This window comes from Phycodurus eques, chromosome 2, assembly GCF_024500275.1.
Source record: "Phycodurus eques isolate BA_2022a chromosome 2, UOR_Pequ_1.1, whole genome shotgun sequence".
NCBI classification, from domain to species: Eukaryota; Metazoa; Chordata; class Actinopteri; order Syngnathiformes; family Syngnathidae; genus Phycodurus; species Phycodurus eques.
In genome coordinates this window covers 30,657,987-30,673,503 of record NC_084526.1, presented here as the reverse complement: position 1 = coordinate 30,673,503, position 15,517 = coordinate 30,657,987, and the positions used below count along the sequence as shown (strand labels likewise).

General features: G+C 45.4%; 1 protein-coding gene across 1 annotated transcript in view; it reads right to left on the bottom strand.

Annotated features, from left to right (window-relative positions):
• The window catches only part of LOC133399111 (excitatory amino acid transporter 2-like), a 29,652-nt gene extending 17,894 nt beyond the window's left edge, over positions 1–11,758 (bottom strand). The window contains exon 1 of the mRNA XM_061670241.1: positions 11,535–11,758. The gene's annotated coding sequence lies outside the window, so the exon portion shown is untranslated. The remainder of the gene's footprint in view (positions 1–11,534) is intronic.
• Positions 11,759–15,517: the final 3,759 nt, after the last annotated feature.

Sequence of the window (15,517 nt, the reverse complement as noted above, 5' to 3'; positions counted from 1 at the left end):
TGTGGCTTTCCTAATCAAGTCCAATCAGTATAATCAAACACAGCTGGACTCCAATAAAGCTGTAGAACCATTTTCAGGATGATCAGAAAAAATGGACAGCACCCAAGTTAAATATATGAGTCTCACAGCAAAGGTCTGAATACTTATGGCTGTGTGATATTTCAGTTTTTCTTTTTGAATAAATCTGCAAATATTTCAACAATTCCATTTTCAGTCAATATAGAGTGCTGTGTGTACATTAATGAGGAAAAAATTAACTTAAATGATTTTAGCAAAGGCGGCACGGTGGCCGACTGATTAGAGCGTCAGCCTCACAGTTCTGAGGTGCGGGGTTCAATCCCCGTCCCCGCCTGTGTGGAGTTTGCATGTTCTCCCCGTGCCTGCATGGGTTTTCTCCGGGCACTCCGGTTTCCTCCCACATCCCAAAAACATGCATTAATCGGAGACTCTAAATTGCCCGTACGCATGATTGTGAGTGCGAATGGTTGTTTGTTTCTATGTGCCATGCGATTGGCTGGCAACCAGTTCAGGGTGTACCCCGCCTCCTGCCCAATGACAGCTGGGATAGGCTCCAGCACGCCCGCGACCCTAGTGAGGAGAAGCGGCTCAGAAAATGGATGGATGAATGGATGGATTTTAGCAAATAGCTGCAATACAACAAAGAGTGAAAACTTTCCGTACCGTACCGTACCCACTGTGTGTGTGTGTGTGTGTGTGTGTATATATATATATATATATATATATATCCAGTGGAACCTCGGGCTACGAACGATTATGTAAAATTTTTTTAAAAAATTTAAAACTTACCTCTAGTTACGTATTATTTTCAGTCTACGAATGGTTTTGGTATGAACGAACGGAAGGATGTGTGTTTTGCTTCCACTCGCGCTGTGTGACGATCATTGACTCTATGCATAACGCATGGATCTAAGCTGTAAACTAGTCTGGTCCGCGGCGTAAGGCGGAAATCTGTTCTTGGCGGAAGCTCCGCCTCAACATCCTCGATCATCCAATCACAAATCTAATAGCGTTTATGATTGACATCATAAAAAAAAGTCCAGAAATCATAAATCATTTTAACGGTTAATGTTGGCATAATCACGTCAAAATAGCTCTATTAGCTCTGTTCGCTCTGTGGAAGTTCCGCCTATACGCACATTCAGCCAATCAGATGCAACCAGCACCCGCCACCTTATCAAAGTGCGCTATCGTCGCATGTAACTTTTTCTAAAAACAAGTAAAGGGCTAAACAGTCAGAATGGCACCCAAGATAAAAAGGGAAACTGCTAAAGCTAGTGTTAGGAAGCACTTTTCATAGATGAGCAGAAAGATCTGTACATTGTGCAACCGTCATTGACTGTGCATCAGGCAATGCAACCAAGGTAGGCACTGCGTATTTATTGTTTTTTGCTCTTTTTTAGACTGACAAAACTGTGAAAGCGCTCGCTGGTGATAACATGAGTGAGGCAATCCAAAAAATGTTAAGAAAAGAAATGTGGCGCAAATTGCCCAACAGAGCAATTCATCTTTTAAATGACAATGTGATGTCCCACTTTCTGATTTTCTTTCTGAATAGAAAAATAAGTTTTCCTGGAACAGTTTGTTGTGCCAAAATCAACCAATGAATTAGAAGAAAAAAACCAACTAAATCAGAATTTCCCAGTTATTAGAGAAGAAAGCTCTTTTGTCCTCCTCCCCTTTCCCATTCTTAAAGTTAATCAGCAAGAAACAGTTTTATTTCTTTAAAATAGTGTGTTTTCACTTATTTCACTTATTGCACTATATTTATTTTTAACCACACTGATAAGATTCCCACAATGCAATGTGGATTTTTTTTCATCCATCCATCCATTTTCTACCGCTTATCCGGGTCGGGTCGCGGGGGCAGTAGCTTTAGCGGGGACGCCCAGACTTCCCTCTCCCCAGCCACTTCATCCAGCTCTTCCGGAGGGATCCCGAGGCGTTCCCAGGCCAGCCGAAGGACGTAGTCTCTCCAGCGTGTCCTGGGTCGTCCCCGGGGTCTCCTCCTGGTGGGACGTGCCGGAACACCTCCCCAGGGAGGCGTCTGGGAGGCATCCGAATCAGATGCCCCAGCCACCTCATCTGGCTCCTCTCAATGCGGAGGAGCAGCGACTCTACTCTGAGATCCTCCCGGATGACCGAGCTTCTCACCCTATCTCTAAGGGAGAGCCAGGACACCCTGCGGAGGAAACTCATTTCGGCCGCTTGTATCCGGGATCTCGTTCTTTCGGTCACGACCCACAGCTCATGACCATAGGTGAGGGTAGGAACGAAGATCGACCGGTAAATTGAGAGCTTCGCCTTTCGGCTTAGCTCCTTCTTTGCCACAACGGACCGATACAAAGTCCGCATCACTGCAGACGCTGCACCGATCCGTCTGTCGATCTCCCGTTCCATTCTTCCCTCACTCGTGAACAAGACCCCAAGATACTTGAACTCCTCCACATGGGGCAGGATCTCATCCCCGACCTGGAGAGGGCATGCCACCCTTTTCCGACTGAGGACCATGGTCTCAGATTTGGAGGTGCTGATTCTCATCCCAGCCGCTTCACACTCGGCTGCGAACTGCTCCAGTGAGAGTTGGAGCTCACGGCTTGATGAAACCAACAGAACCACATCATCAGCAAAAAGCAGAGATGCAATACTGAGGCCACCAAACCGGACCCCCTCTTCGCCTTGGCTGCGTCTAGAAATTCTGTCCATAAAAGTTATGAACAGAATCGGCGACAAAGGGCAGCCTTGGCGGAGTCCAACCCTCACCGGGAACGAGTCCGACTTACTGCCGGATATGCGGACCAAACTCTGACTCCTGTCGTACAGGGACCGAACAGCCCGTATCAGGGGGTTCGGTACCCCATACTCCTGAAGCACCCTCCACATGACTCCCCGAGGGACATGGTCGAACGCCTTCTCCAAGTCCACAAAACACATGTAGACTGGTTGGGCGAACTCCCATGCACCCTCGAGGACCCTGCCGAGGGTGTAGAGCTGGTCCACTGTTCCACGGCCAGGACGAAAACCACACTGCTCCTCCTGAATCTGAGATTCGACTTCCCGACGGACCCTCCTCTCCAGCACCCCTGAAGAGACCTTACCAGGGAGGCTGAGCAGTGTGATCCCCCTGTAGTTGGAACACACCCTCCGGTCCCCCTTCTTAAAAAGGGGGACCACCACCCCAGTCTGACAATCCAGAGGCACTGTCCCCGATGTCCACGCGATGTTGCAGAGGCGTGTCAACCAGGACAGCCCCACAACATCCAGAGCCTTTAGGAACTCCGGGCGTATCTCATCCACCCCCGGGGCCCTGCCACCGAGGAGCTTTTTAACTACCTCGGTGACCTCAAACCCAGAGATAGGAGAGCCCGCCTTAGAGAACCCACACTCTGCTTCCTCATGGGAAGGCGTGTCGGTGGAATTGAGGAGGTCTTCGAAGTATTCTCCCCACCGACTCACAACGTCCCGAGTCGAGGTCAGCATCGCCCCATCCCCACTATACACAGTGTTGGTGGTGCACTGCTTTCCTCTCCTGAGACGTCGGATGGTGGACCAGAATTTCCTCGAAGCCGTCCGGAAGTCTTTCTCCATGGCCTCACCGAACTCCTCCCATACCCGAGTTTTTGCTTCAGCGACCACCAGAGCTGCATTCCCCTTGGCCAGTCGGTACCCATCAGCTGCCTCAGGAGTCCCACAGGCCAAAAAGGCCCAATAGGACTCCTTCTTCAGCTTGACGGCATCCCTCACCGTTGGTGTCCACCAACGGGTTCGGGGATTGCCGCCACGACAGGCACCGACCACCTTACGGCCACAGCTCCGGTCGGCCGCCTCAGCAATGGAGGCGTGGAACATGGTCCACTCGGACTCGATGTCCCCAGCCTCCCCCGAAACATGAGCAAAGTTCTGTCGGAGGTGGGAGTTGAAACTCCTTCTGACAGGGGATTCTGCCAGACGTTCCCAGCAGACCCTCACAATACGTTTGGGCCTGCCACGTCGGACCGGCATCTTCCCCCACCATCGGAGCCAACTCACCACCAGGTGGTGATCAGTTGACAGCTCCGCCCCTCTCTTCACCCGAGTGTCCAAGACATGTGGCCGCAAGTCCGATGACACGACCACAAAGTCGATCATCGAACTGCGACCTAGGGTGTCCTGGTGCCAAGTGCACATGTGGACACCCTTATGCTTGAACATGGTGTTCGTTATGGACAATCCATGACGAGCACAGAAGTCCAATAACAGAACACCGCTCGGGTTCTGATCGGGGGGGGGGCGTTCCTCCCAATCACGCCCTTCCAGGTCTCACTGTCATTGCCCACGTGAGCATTGAAGTCCCCCAACAGAACAATGGAGTCCCCAGTGGGGGCGCTCTCCAGCACCCCCTCCAAGGACTCCAAGAAGGTTGGGTACTCTGAACTGCTGTTTGGTGCATAGGCACAAACAACAGTCAGGACCCGTCCCCCCACCCGAAGGCGGAGGGAGGCTACCCTCTCGTCCACCAGGGTGAACCCCAACGTACAGGCGCCGAGCCGGGGGGCAATAAGTATACCCACACCTGCTCGGCGCCTCTCACCGTGGGCAACTCCAGAGTGGAAGAGAGTCCAACCCCTCTCGAGAGGACTGGTACCAGAGCCCAAGCTGTGTGTGGAGGCGAGTCCGACTATATCTAGTCGGAACTTCTCGACCTCACACACCAGCTAAGGCTCCTTCCCTGCCAGAGAGGTGACATTCCACGTCCCTACAGCCAGCTTCTGTAGCCGGGGATCGGATCGCCAAGGTCCCCGCCTTCGGCCACCGCCCAGCTCACACTGCACCCGACCCCTATGGCCCCTCCCACAGGTGGTGAGCCCATGGGAAGGGGGACCCACGTTACCCTTTCGGGCTGTGCTCGGCCGGGCCCCATGGGTGCAGGCCCGGCCACCAGGCGCTCGCCTTCGAGCCCCACCACGAGGCCTGGCTCCAGTGGGGGGATCAGGTGACCCGCGTCCAGGCAAGGGAAAACGAAGTCCAAGTCACGACTCACTGCTGTTCAAGTCCAAGTTGAGTTCCAAGTCTTTTCACATGTTGTCAAGTTGAGTCCAAAGTCATCAAATTCATGACTCGAGTCTGACTTGAGTCCAACAAGTCATGTGACTTGAGTCCACACCTCTAACCCTAACCCTTTTATCCTTTTTCTTTACTGCTTGTCCTCACTAGGGTCGCGGGCCAATCCCAGCTCTGGGCAATAGGCGGGGTACACCCTGAACCGGTCACAAGCCAATCGCAGGGCACATAGAAACAAACAACCATTCGCACTCACATTCACACCTACGGGCAATTTAGAGCAGTCGTCCCCAACCACCGGTCCGCGGACCGGTACCGGGCCATGAGGCATTTGTTACAGGGCCGCAGAGAAAGAATGACCAATCTGTTGTATTGCAATTCACGAATCAATGTGTTTATTTGGAAATTTGACCGGATCTTCTCCGCCACACCAGCTGCGCGTCTCAATTCACACGTCGAGACTGCACAGAACGCTTCCATTCCAGCCGGCTCGAACGCTTCTGTTCATGGTCCGAGCGGGCTGGCTAACGGCGGCAGAGCTCAAAGAACGAAATCATTTAATAAACTAATTCAGTTCATTTCGTTTACTGAAAAGATTTGTTCTTTTGAACGAAACGTTCGCGAACGAAAAAACACTACATCAGGAATCCTACTTAAAATACGGTTTTATCGCAACAGTTAACTCTCACGCAACAGGTCAGCTCTTATACAGATACAGTCGTAGGTTGCTGCTCGACACAGGCAGAACTACTTTTTGAGAGTTAAAACTCTACTCTCATTGAGGAGCTACGGAACTGCAGTCTGGTCTGGCTGCCTACAATAACCCCGACCCCCACTCCTGCATCGCGCCCACAGTGGACGCGCCACGAATGGCGAAGGAGGAAGCAGAAGCGAGGCAAACGTACACACACACACACACACACACACACATACACACACACACCCACACACACACACACACACACACACACACACACACACACACACACATACATACATACATACGCACGCACACATATATAGAGTGGTCAGCAGTCGGAGATTACAAAGTGAGAATACAGACACGCTCAGAGCACATGGCAAACCATTTGTCCATGCAATTTCACACTTCACTCCGCCTTTCCCCTCTGCACTCCACACCAAGGCGACCTCATGCTGCAACACCTGACAACACACACAACGCTTAGACAGCAGGTGTCTATAATTAACTAATCCGTCCTGAGCTATCCTAATCCAGCACACACAGAGATGGATCAGACACACTCAGAGAACGGGACTGCAAGTGTAATATTTTACAGCATACTTCCTTGTATCTTTGAAAACACCAATTTCACCTCACAGTTTTAATTCAAATTGCATCATTATGATTTTAGGGCAATATATTAAAAGCCAACGTATGGTACAAATGAGTACTAAAAGCTATACTAAGTCTAAATTTTTTATGTACAATAAACTGCATAAACATTTCTGGACTGTTGTTGCAGAGATCTTGGCATTGCATTGTACTAATTTGCTTTTGTGGTTTAGTTTGCAAGATCTTTTAGATAATTATTAAACTCATCAATAAACTTCATTTTTGCTCCATATGGTGTTTAATTGTGCTGCTTTATTCACTTTGCACTCACTTGTCCACCCAGCAAATACTGTTCTTGTTCAAATTATTCTGATCAAATTACATAGATTGTTTTGTCGCATTTTGGTAAACTTGGAATTTTTACTGGGAACATGAACCAAACAACCCATCAACTAATTAAGACCAGAAAAAGCGAACTACAGTCGTAAACACACCTATATTTTGTGGATTCTTACGTCCATGACATTTACCTAATTTTGCCTGCTGATAATTACAATTTCTAAAATGTAAAAAGTGCATAGTGTTCCAGAGTTTGTTTTTTGGATTTAAAATACAAACCCCAATTGCAATAGGTTTTGTAGTGCATTCAACTGAATATAGGTTGAAAATGATTTGCAAGTCATTTTATTCTATATTTATATACCTTTTACACAATGTCCCAACTTTACTGGAATTGGGTTTTGTAACACTAATTGTAATGCATTAGGTGTATAGTATGTAGCTGTATTTTTGTTTGTTTGTTTTGTCTACATTTAGCAGTCGTGTGATTATACTAATAATAACTATGACACTTTTGGTCAGTGTCCCAAGCCTTCATGTATCAAGCAAAATTTTATTTGTTTCGTAATGTTTTTATGAAAAAATCCTCACGCTTTTTTGGGGCCCCCCAGTGGTCTAGTGTTGTTTCGTTCGCGAACGTTTCGTTCAGAAGAACTAATCTTTTTCGTGAACGAACTGAACCGAATCAGTTTATGAAATGATTTGTTCTTTGAGCTTGGCCGCCACCCGCCGCCATGAGGCGAGCGAGTCGCCTCTGAGAGCACAAACGAAACTGCTGAAGCGTTCTGTCACTCACTTCTGAATCTTCGGCGAATAACCAATGAGCAGGAAGCATGCAGGCGGGGTCGGGACTTCATTAAACGTACTGCCATGTGATTTGCGATTCGCCAGCGTTACCACTGACTTCGGCGAATGACCAATGAGCAGCCAGTGTCAATCAGCGTCGGGCAGGCGAGGGAGGGACTTAAGTGAACTGAGTGATTTGTTCAGTGAACTGGTGTACTGACAAACTGAAGAACTGAAGAGTGATTCGTTCGTTGAACTTATCGTTAGCGATCCGTTAGAGACGAGTGATTCGTTCGTTGAACTTCTTCGTTTGTGATCCGCTAAGGAGCAATCTACTCGTATGATGAGTGATTCGTTTGAGCAAGGAACACGGTGCACAGTGAACGTATTCATGAGTGATTTTAACCACAAGTCCTGACGTCCTCACAACGACAACTTGCACGAGCAGCTTCAAGCTAACGGCTAATGTTTGAGTTAGTCAAGCACATGAAAACAAGCACACATATTTAAAGTAAATGTAAATTAATAATAAATGTATATACGTACAAATACATATCATTCCCTCTGTGTCTCGAATGCGATTATTAAAGCTTTTTATTTCATAATAATAATAATACGGCAGCCGACTTGTTAGAGCGTCAGCCTCACAGTTCTGAGGAGCGGGGTTCAATCCCCGGCCCCGCCTGTGTGGAGTTTGCATGTTCTCCCCGTGCCTGCGTGGGTTTTCTCCGGGCACTGCGGTTTCCTTCCACATCCCAAAAACATGCATGAATTGGAGACTCTAAATTGCCCGTAGGTGTGAATGTGAGTGCGAATGGTTGTTTGTTTGTATGCGCCCTGCGATTGGCTGGCAACCAGTTCAGGGTGTACCGTGCCTCCTGCCCGATGATAGCTGGGATAGGCTCCAGCACGCCCGCAACCCTAGTGAGGAGAAGCGGCTACGAAAATGTATGGAGTAATAATAATACATTAAACTTTTATAGCGCTTCTCAAGACACTCAAAGACGCTTTCCACGAATCAGATGACAATAACAGAAAGGTGAGTGAGCAGAAAGCCCGGCTGAATGCGGTGTTTGTGTCAGCGGTGTCCACCGTGGTGGAATGCAGAAAAGTCACACTGGCTAGCGAGAGCCTAGCTGGACGTCAGGGGACGTGGAAGGATGGACGGTAGCTGGGCTCGCTGCACGCACGTTCACGAGTCACAACCGAAGCCGGGTGTTCAAGAGCTTGCTGAGAGAGAGATAGGTAGGTGATAATTTAGCCGAAGTTTTTTTTTTTTTTAAATAATCTCCCGCCTTTCCATGTTCACAATACAGGACAACAACAACCCATAGTCCTTCAGTGAACGTGTTGAGGGAACGTGAACCTCAAGGATGGATCATTAACTGAATGAGGAAGCACTTGAATGATTTTGTGAAAAAGAACTGAAGGATTTGGTGAACGAATCTTTTGAATGAATCTTTTTTAATTAACTGATTCGATTGATTCAGTACACTCAAAAGAACTGCCGTGGCCATCACTAAGTGGTCATGGGGCCCAAAGCAGCCTCTTAATTCGGTTATGGCTGGTGCTGCTCTCATTTTGCTCACTGTAAGGAATATGTGAAATTTACATTCAGGTACGATGTCTGGCCACAGGGTTGGTACTCCCCAAGGTACTGCTTTTGTACCCTTGACATTGAGTTTTATATCTTGGGAATGTATTGGTTTGTTTACAGTCTTGGAAAAGATAGTTACCATGGGGTTAAATAACTAGCCTATTGTGATGCAGTACATGAGTCATCCATCCATCCATTTTCCGTACCGCGTATCCTCTCTAGGATATATATATATATATATATATATATATATATATACACGGGTATGCTGGAGCTTATCCCAGCAGACTCTGAGCGAGAGGCGGGGTACCCCCTAAACTGGTCGCCAGCCAATCACAGGGCACAAATAGACAAATAACCAACCACTTGGAATGTGGGAGGAAACCGGAGTAAGTAGAGAAAACCCACGCAGGCACGGGGAGAACATGCAAACTCCACACAGGGGAGCCCGGATTTAAACCCGGGTCCACAGAACTGTGAGGCGGATGTTCTAAATAGTCGTCCATCGTGCCGCCTAACGTGGATTATATTATCCATCCATCCATTTTATTTACCACTTATCCTCACTAGGGTCAAGGGTGTACTGGAGCCTATCAACAGCTGACTCTGGGTGAGAGGCGGGGTACACCCTGAACTGGTCGCCAGTCAATCACAGGGCACATATAAACAAACAACCATTTACAGTTACATTCACACCTACGGACAATTTAGAGTCTTCACTTAACCTACCATGCATATATTTTGGATGTGGGACGAAACTGGAGTAACCGGAGAAAACCCACACAGGCACAAGGAGAACATGCAAACTCCACACAGGGAGGCTGGATTTGAACTCAGGAAATCATAATTGTATATACTTAAACATTATATTTTAACATTTTCCAAGCTGTTGCAAATATACGGTAAATATAATATTGCCGGCGGCACGGTGGACGACTGGTTAGAGCGTCAGCCTCACAGTTCTGAGGACCCGGGTTCAATCCCCGGCCCCACCTGTGTGGAGTTTGCATGTTCTACCCGTGCCTGCGTGGGTTTTCTCCGGGCACTCCGGTTTCCTCCCACATCCCAAAAACATGCATGAATTGGAGACTCTAAATTGCCCGTAGGCATGACTGTGACTGTGACTGTGAGTGCGAATGGTTGTTTGTTTCTATGTGCCCTGCGATTGGCTGGCAACCAGTTCAGGGTGTACCCCGCCTCCTTCCCGATGACAGCTGGGATAGGCTCCAGCACGCCCGCGACCCTCGTGAGGAGAAGCGGCTCAGAAAATGGATGGATGGATGGATATAATATTGCCATGTGTGCAGTATTTTCTCAACAAAGTTAAGTTTTTTTCTTCAGACAAATTACAGTATTTTACCATGCTTCACATTCATACCACATTTGATATATCTAACTAACAGAATCTCAAAGTCATGGACATCAAAACCAAATATTAAGGTCAAAAGGTCCATGGGTCTAAAACATTTTCTGAATCTGAGGAAGACCAGTAAATTAAGGATCGTCCTCAAAATAGAATCATTGCTATGGTTGTACTCTAATACTGTATGCTGATGATTTTATGCAGCGTTAATGGTGTACAGAAATGTTACATATGTACTGTACATCAAAAATCAAATTACAGTGTTGATCAAATTAATTGAGATGCTACTAGTATTATACTGCACTGTGTGTGTTGCACTGTAAACTATTTAATCAAATATGAGTACAGTACAATATTTATTGTGACGTGGCATAAATAGTTACAAAACCGTCAACTTTGAATTAATATATTTGCAATTAGCAAAATAATATTAAATTCAAACCATACAAGCAAATTTTTTACACCGTTCTTGCATAAAACTGGTATTCTGGGGTTTATCTGATGTTGGGAGTATCGCTCCACCTTACTTTGCCATTTTGAACTTTTAATGAAATCCATCCATCCATCCTCTGAACTGTTTATTCACACTAGGGTTGCCGGTGTGCTTTGCAAAAACACCATTCAGTTTCAATGGCATTTGAATATTAATTAACTTCTATCGTCTGACATTTTAGAGTGTAATGGATAGACACATCTCTTTGTTCTGCTTCAAGGAATAGCCATTTTATCACGTGTAAAGATATATTACTCTCTTAAATTTACCATAGACATTTGTGGGGTTTTAGCCAAACATCTTACCATCTTAATTTCCCCAATATGACCTGTTATACCTTCTCTCAGTGGGGGAATACAATCATATGTACCTTCAAAGTTCATGAGCAGGTATACTTAAAACTGTACTACTACATTGTGCTACTATTGATATACATAGTACAAAACATGGATAAACAAAAAATTGAACTGTATTGCATTTGATACATCCAGACACCATCACTTTACTAGTGCAAGCTTGCATATTCCCAGATTAAAATGGCATTGGTGCGTATGTGTATCCAGAAATATATTCAATAACATGACTCCAGAAGAAATTTGCTCACCTGTTGGGTGTCTTGTCTTCTTCAAATTTTTTTTTTCCTTTTGAGAAAACTGAAACTGTACTCTCGGATTTTCTAAGATTTTTAGCTAATATTTGACAACTTTTGTTTTGTTTTGTTTGACAAGGAATGACATTGATCTAGCAGGTTCCTCTGCAAAAGTGCACTACAGAGATTCTTGCTCTTCCCCATTAGCAAACTCCAATGACTGTGTATACACTTTCCCAGCACATGCGGTATGCGTGCTGAGACAGAGGGTGGAGAGTGCAGATGTGGGAACAATACCTCTTCTTAGGTGTGGGTGGGGTGTTCTCTCGCAGTAAACCATGAGACCCTGACAAAACACACAACATAATAAAATATATATATATATATATATATATATATATATCAATACTGTAGAATAATCATTGTAATTTGTTATCAGTTGTGGTTGTATTTAATCTGTAGTGCTCGTCCATCTACTGCAAGACTTGTTTTGTGTTGGTTAAATTCATAAGATTCCAGTTGTGTGCGACTGCATACCTTTATTTTATTTGAAAGTTGCCGATATTAGCGAGAGCCCTTTTCATTGTTTAACTGCTCTGTCTTAGTATTCTGCTCAAAGCTGCAAAGGAACGCAGCAGGTGTCTGCATCTTAGGAGTAAGCGCTATGTTTAGCAAATCCTCTCTGTGTGTTCCTCACTGACAGTACCTTGGGCAGTCTTCAGGGAAACTCATGAACGCCTGACCTTACAAGCAAACATGTCTTGATGCACACATACAGTCCTGTACATCAAATGCGAACTACGATACTGCCCCCACAGCAGACAGTCAAGCCTGTGCATGCTTAAAGGACCTATAGCGTTCAAATGGGATATATTTCACTAACAAGTTCTCTTTATGCACAAAGTATTTTTTTTCGCTCCAAATTTTGTTTTAACTTGCAGTTATTTCCAATAATATCAATCTTTTTTGGAACAATCGGTAAATCAGCATTTGCCCTGGGAATGCCCCTTTTTCATTGCCAAAGTCAATATGGCGTCATGTCATGGTGTGATGTCAGCGATGGAACTGGGAACCAAATTGGCTTCATAGCTGGTGCGCACAAAGAAATGTACTACATTATAAATTGGCAATATTTATTCAGATTTTACATATCGTCACTGTTGGACGGAATACCCCCACGTCCAAAATGACAACTTTTCAAGATATAAAAAAAGACACTAAGACATCTTGCTTGAATTTCCAAACTGCTTTGTTCAATTTATTATACATTATATTGAATCAACACAAAAGCACCCAAAGTTATGTTCAGTCGCTAATTTAATATGCTAAAAAAATCACTAATTTAATACAGTGTCATTAATTAAAATGATACAAACACAGCGCCAGCCAGCAGTGCCCATCAAAATCTGGCATTACCACAGTGCAACTAGCCTTTAACTTCACAAAAGCAAACGCCTGTGTTAGGTCACCTTCCCAAACTCTTTTTTAAAGGTGAGCGATGCAATCAATAAAATGAGCTGACGAAACCGGTATATACAGGTGGAAATGAATCTGCATGCATTCACCTCATGCGGCTGCCTTCCTTTTGCAACGAATCACAGTAATCGATTTTAACAAAGCACGCCGACTCAACCCCTCCTGGAAGCCGTCACCTTATCGTGGTGGAGGGGTTTGTGTGTCCCAATGATCCTAGGAGCTAAGTTGTCTGGGGCTTCACGCCCCTGGTAGGGTCACCCATGGCAAAGAGGTCCTAGGTGAGGGACCAGACAAAGCATGGCTAAAAGACCCCTATGATGAAAAATATTAATGGCTTAAGGTTTTCCTTTCCCGGACGCGGGTCACCGGGGCCCCCCTCTGGAGCCAGGCCTGGAGGTGGGGCTCGAAGGCGAGCGCCTGCACCCCGAAAGGGTAACGTGGGTTCCCCTTCCCATGGGCTAAGCACCTGTGGGAGGGGCCAGAGGGGTCGGGTACAGTGTGAGCTGGGCGGTGGCCGAAGGCAGGGATCTTGGCAATCCGATCCCCAGCTACACCAATGCCTATGCACCAAACAGCAGTTCAGAGTACCCACCCTTTTTGGAGTCCTTAGAGGGGGTGCTGGAGAACGCGCCAGCTGGGGAATGGCACCCCCGTTATTGTCTAAAAAAACAAACAAACAAAAAACATCCAAACTTTCAATATAGGCGACAATTACGCCACAGAACACGTACTCGGTTAATAAGGAAATGTCCTGTCCTCCGTCCCTGACATCAGCAGGCTCACACACATTTGGATCTAACTGTAGGCCAGCCAAAATATGGCTGCAAATCAAATATTTCATCAGAAAAAAAGGCCTAAAATCTAAAATGACTACTGAGTCTATTTTGGCGGGAATATGAAGACATCGGTTTTTAAGTCCAGAAGTATGGAATGAGTCCCAATGTTCACCTCATTAGAGAGGTCCTTAATGAATTGGGAGAGCAACAGAGTTTAATTCCAATACCAAGTGAAATCTTTCTTTTCTTTCTTTCTTTCTTTCTTTTAAAATATTGAATGCAATTACATAATTTTTGCAACGTAAGTAAGCAAAGGTGCAAAATGATTATTTTTCAAGACTTGTTTTTACTTGTCCTATTGCATTTACATTATTTTTAAACCATGCTGCAAAATAATTGTGAGCTTGTGTTTACAGACAACTTGAACCTGAAGTAGTCAAAGGTCAAATAGTACAATAATGCAGTGCAGGTACGCATCCCAGTTTTTAGGACAATTTTAGGTAATTTGTACAAAAGAAAAGATAGTAGATTAAACAACAGATGTCCTGTAACTTTTTAGCTCTTTACTGAGAAAAACAGAAAACTGAGCTGTTGATTATTGGCCGTGCTAGACAAAGGTACTTGTTTGTGCGCATCACTCTGAGTTTCAACAAACATACCATTACCCAAAGTGACTCAGAAAAAAAATCGCAGCATTATATTTCACTCAACTCTCTCCTTGCAATGCACATTAAAAATATCACCAAAACGACATTTTTTTCCCCATCTCCTCAATATTGCTAAGATACAGCCCATCCTATCCTATTACTATTGTAAGGTGCTCGTCTACTTCTGGTCTTCCTATGTCTAATATTAAAAGCCTACAGTTAGTACAAAACGCTGCAGCCAGACTTTTGACGAGGATGAGAAAGTTTGATCATGTTACCCTGATTCTGGCCAATTTGCATTGGCTCCCAGTGCACTTGAGATGTGATTTTAAGGTTTGAATACTTACTCATTAAATATTAAATGGCTAAGCACCCTCCTATCTCGCTGACTTAGTTGTACCGTATGTTCCGTCCCAAAACCTACGTTTGCAACATGCTCGTCTTTTGGTAATTACAAGAGCCAGAAAGAAGTCTGCGGGCTCTGGAATATTTTCCATTCGGGCTCCAGTACTGTTAGTGTTATTTTTACACTTTGACATTTAGTTAAGTTACAACTAGGCCTGTTTTACTGCCGCTCCAAGATCTGAGGTGGACCACTTACGCAGAGGCATTGTTGTGGAGGATTCTGCTCCGACCGACCGGGACAGGTCGTGAAGCAGCACCACTTTTCTGATGGGATCTACCTGTGGTGCTTCATATCTTTATATTGACTCTTATGTCTTCATAATTAACATTGTACAGCACCCTATTATGTGATAAATGTTGCCCGCTTGACATTCATTGCAGCCGTGTCTTCGTAAAAGGGGCCCTCCATCTGCGGTCCCTTTTTGTGGTTTCTTCTTTTCTCCCCAAATGGTGTTTTGAGTTTGTCCTTCCCTGATTGGGGGATTTAGATCAGGGGATGTTGTCAGTCTTTGTCGACTGTTGGCCTGTGAAGCCCTTCGAGACTCTTGTGATTCAGGGCTATACAAATAATCTTGACTTGACTCGATAAATTGTTCTAATAGACTTTTGTTGGGCAAAATGAAAGAGTTGCTACTATATCACTGTAAACTTCAGTGGTAGCTACTCACTCCATTGTTGCATCAAATTTAATTCT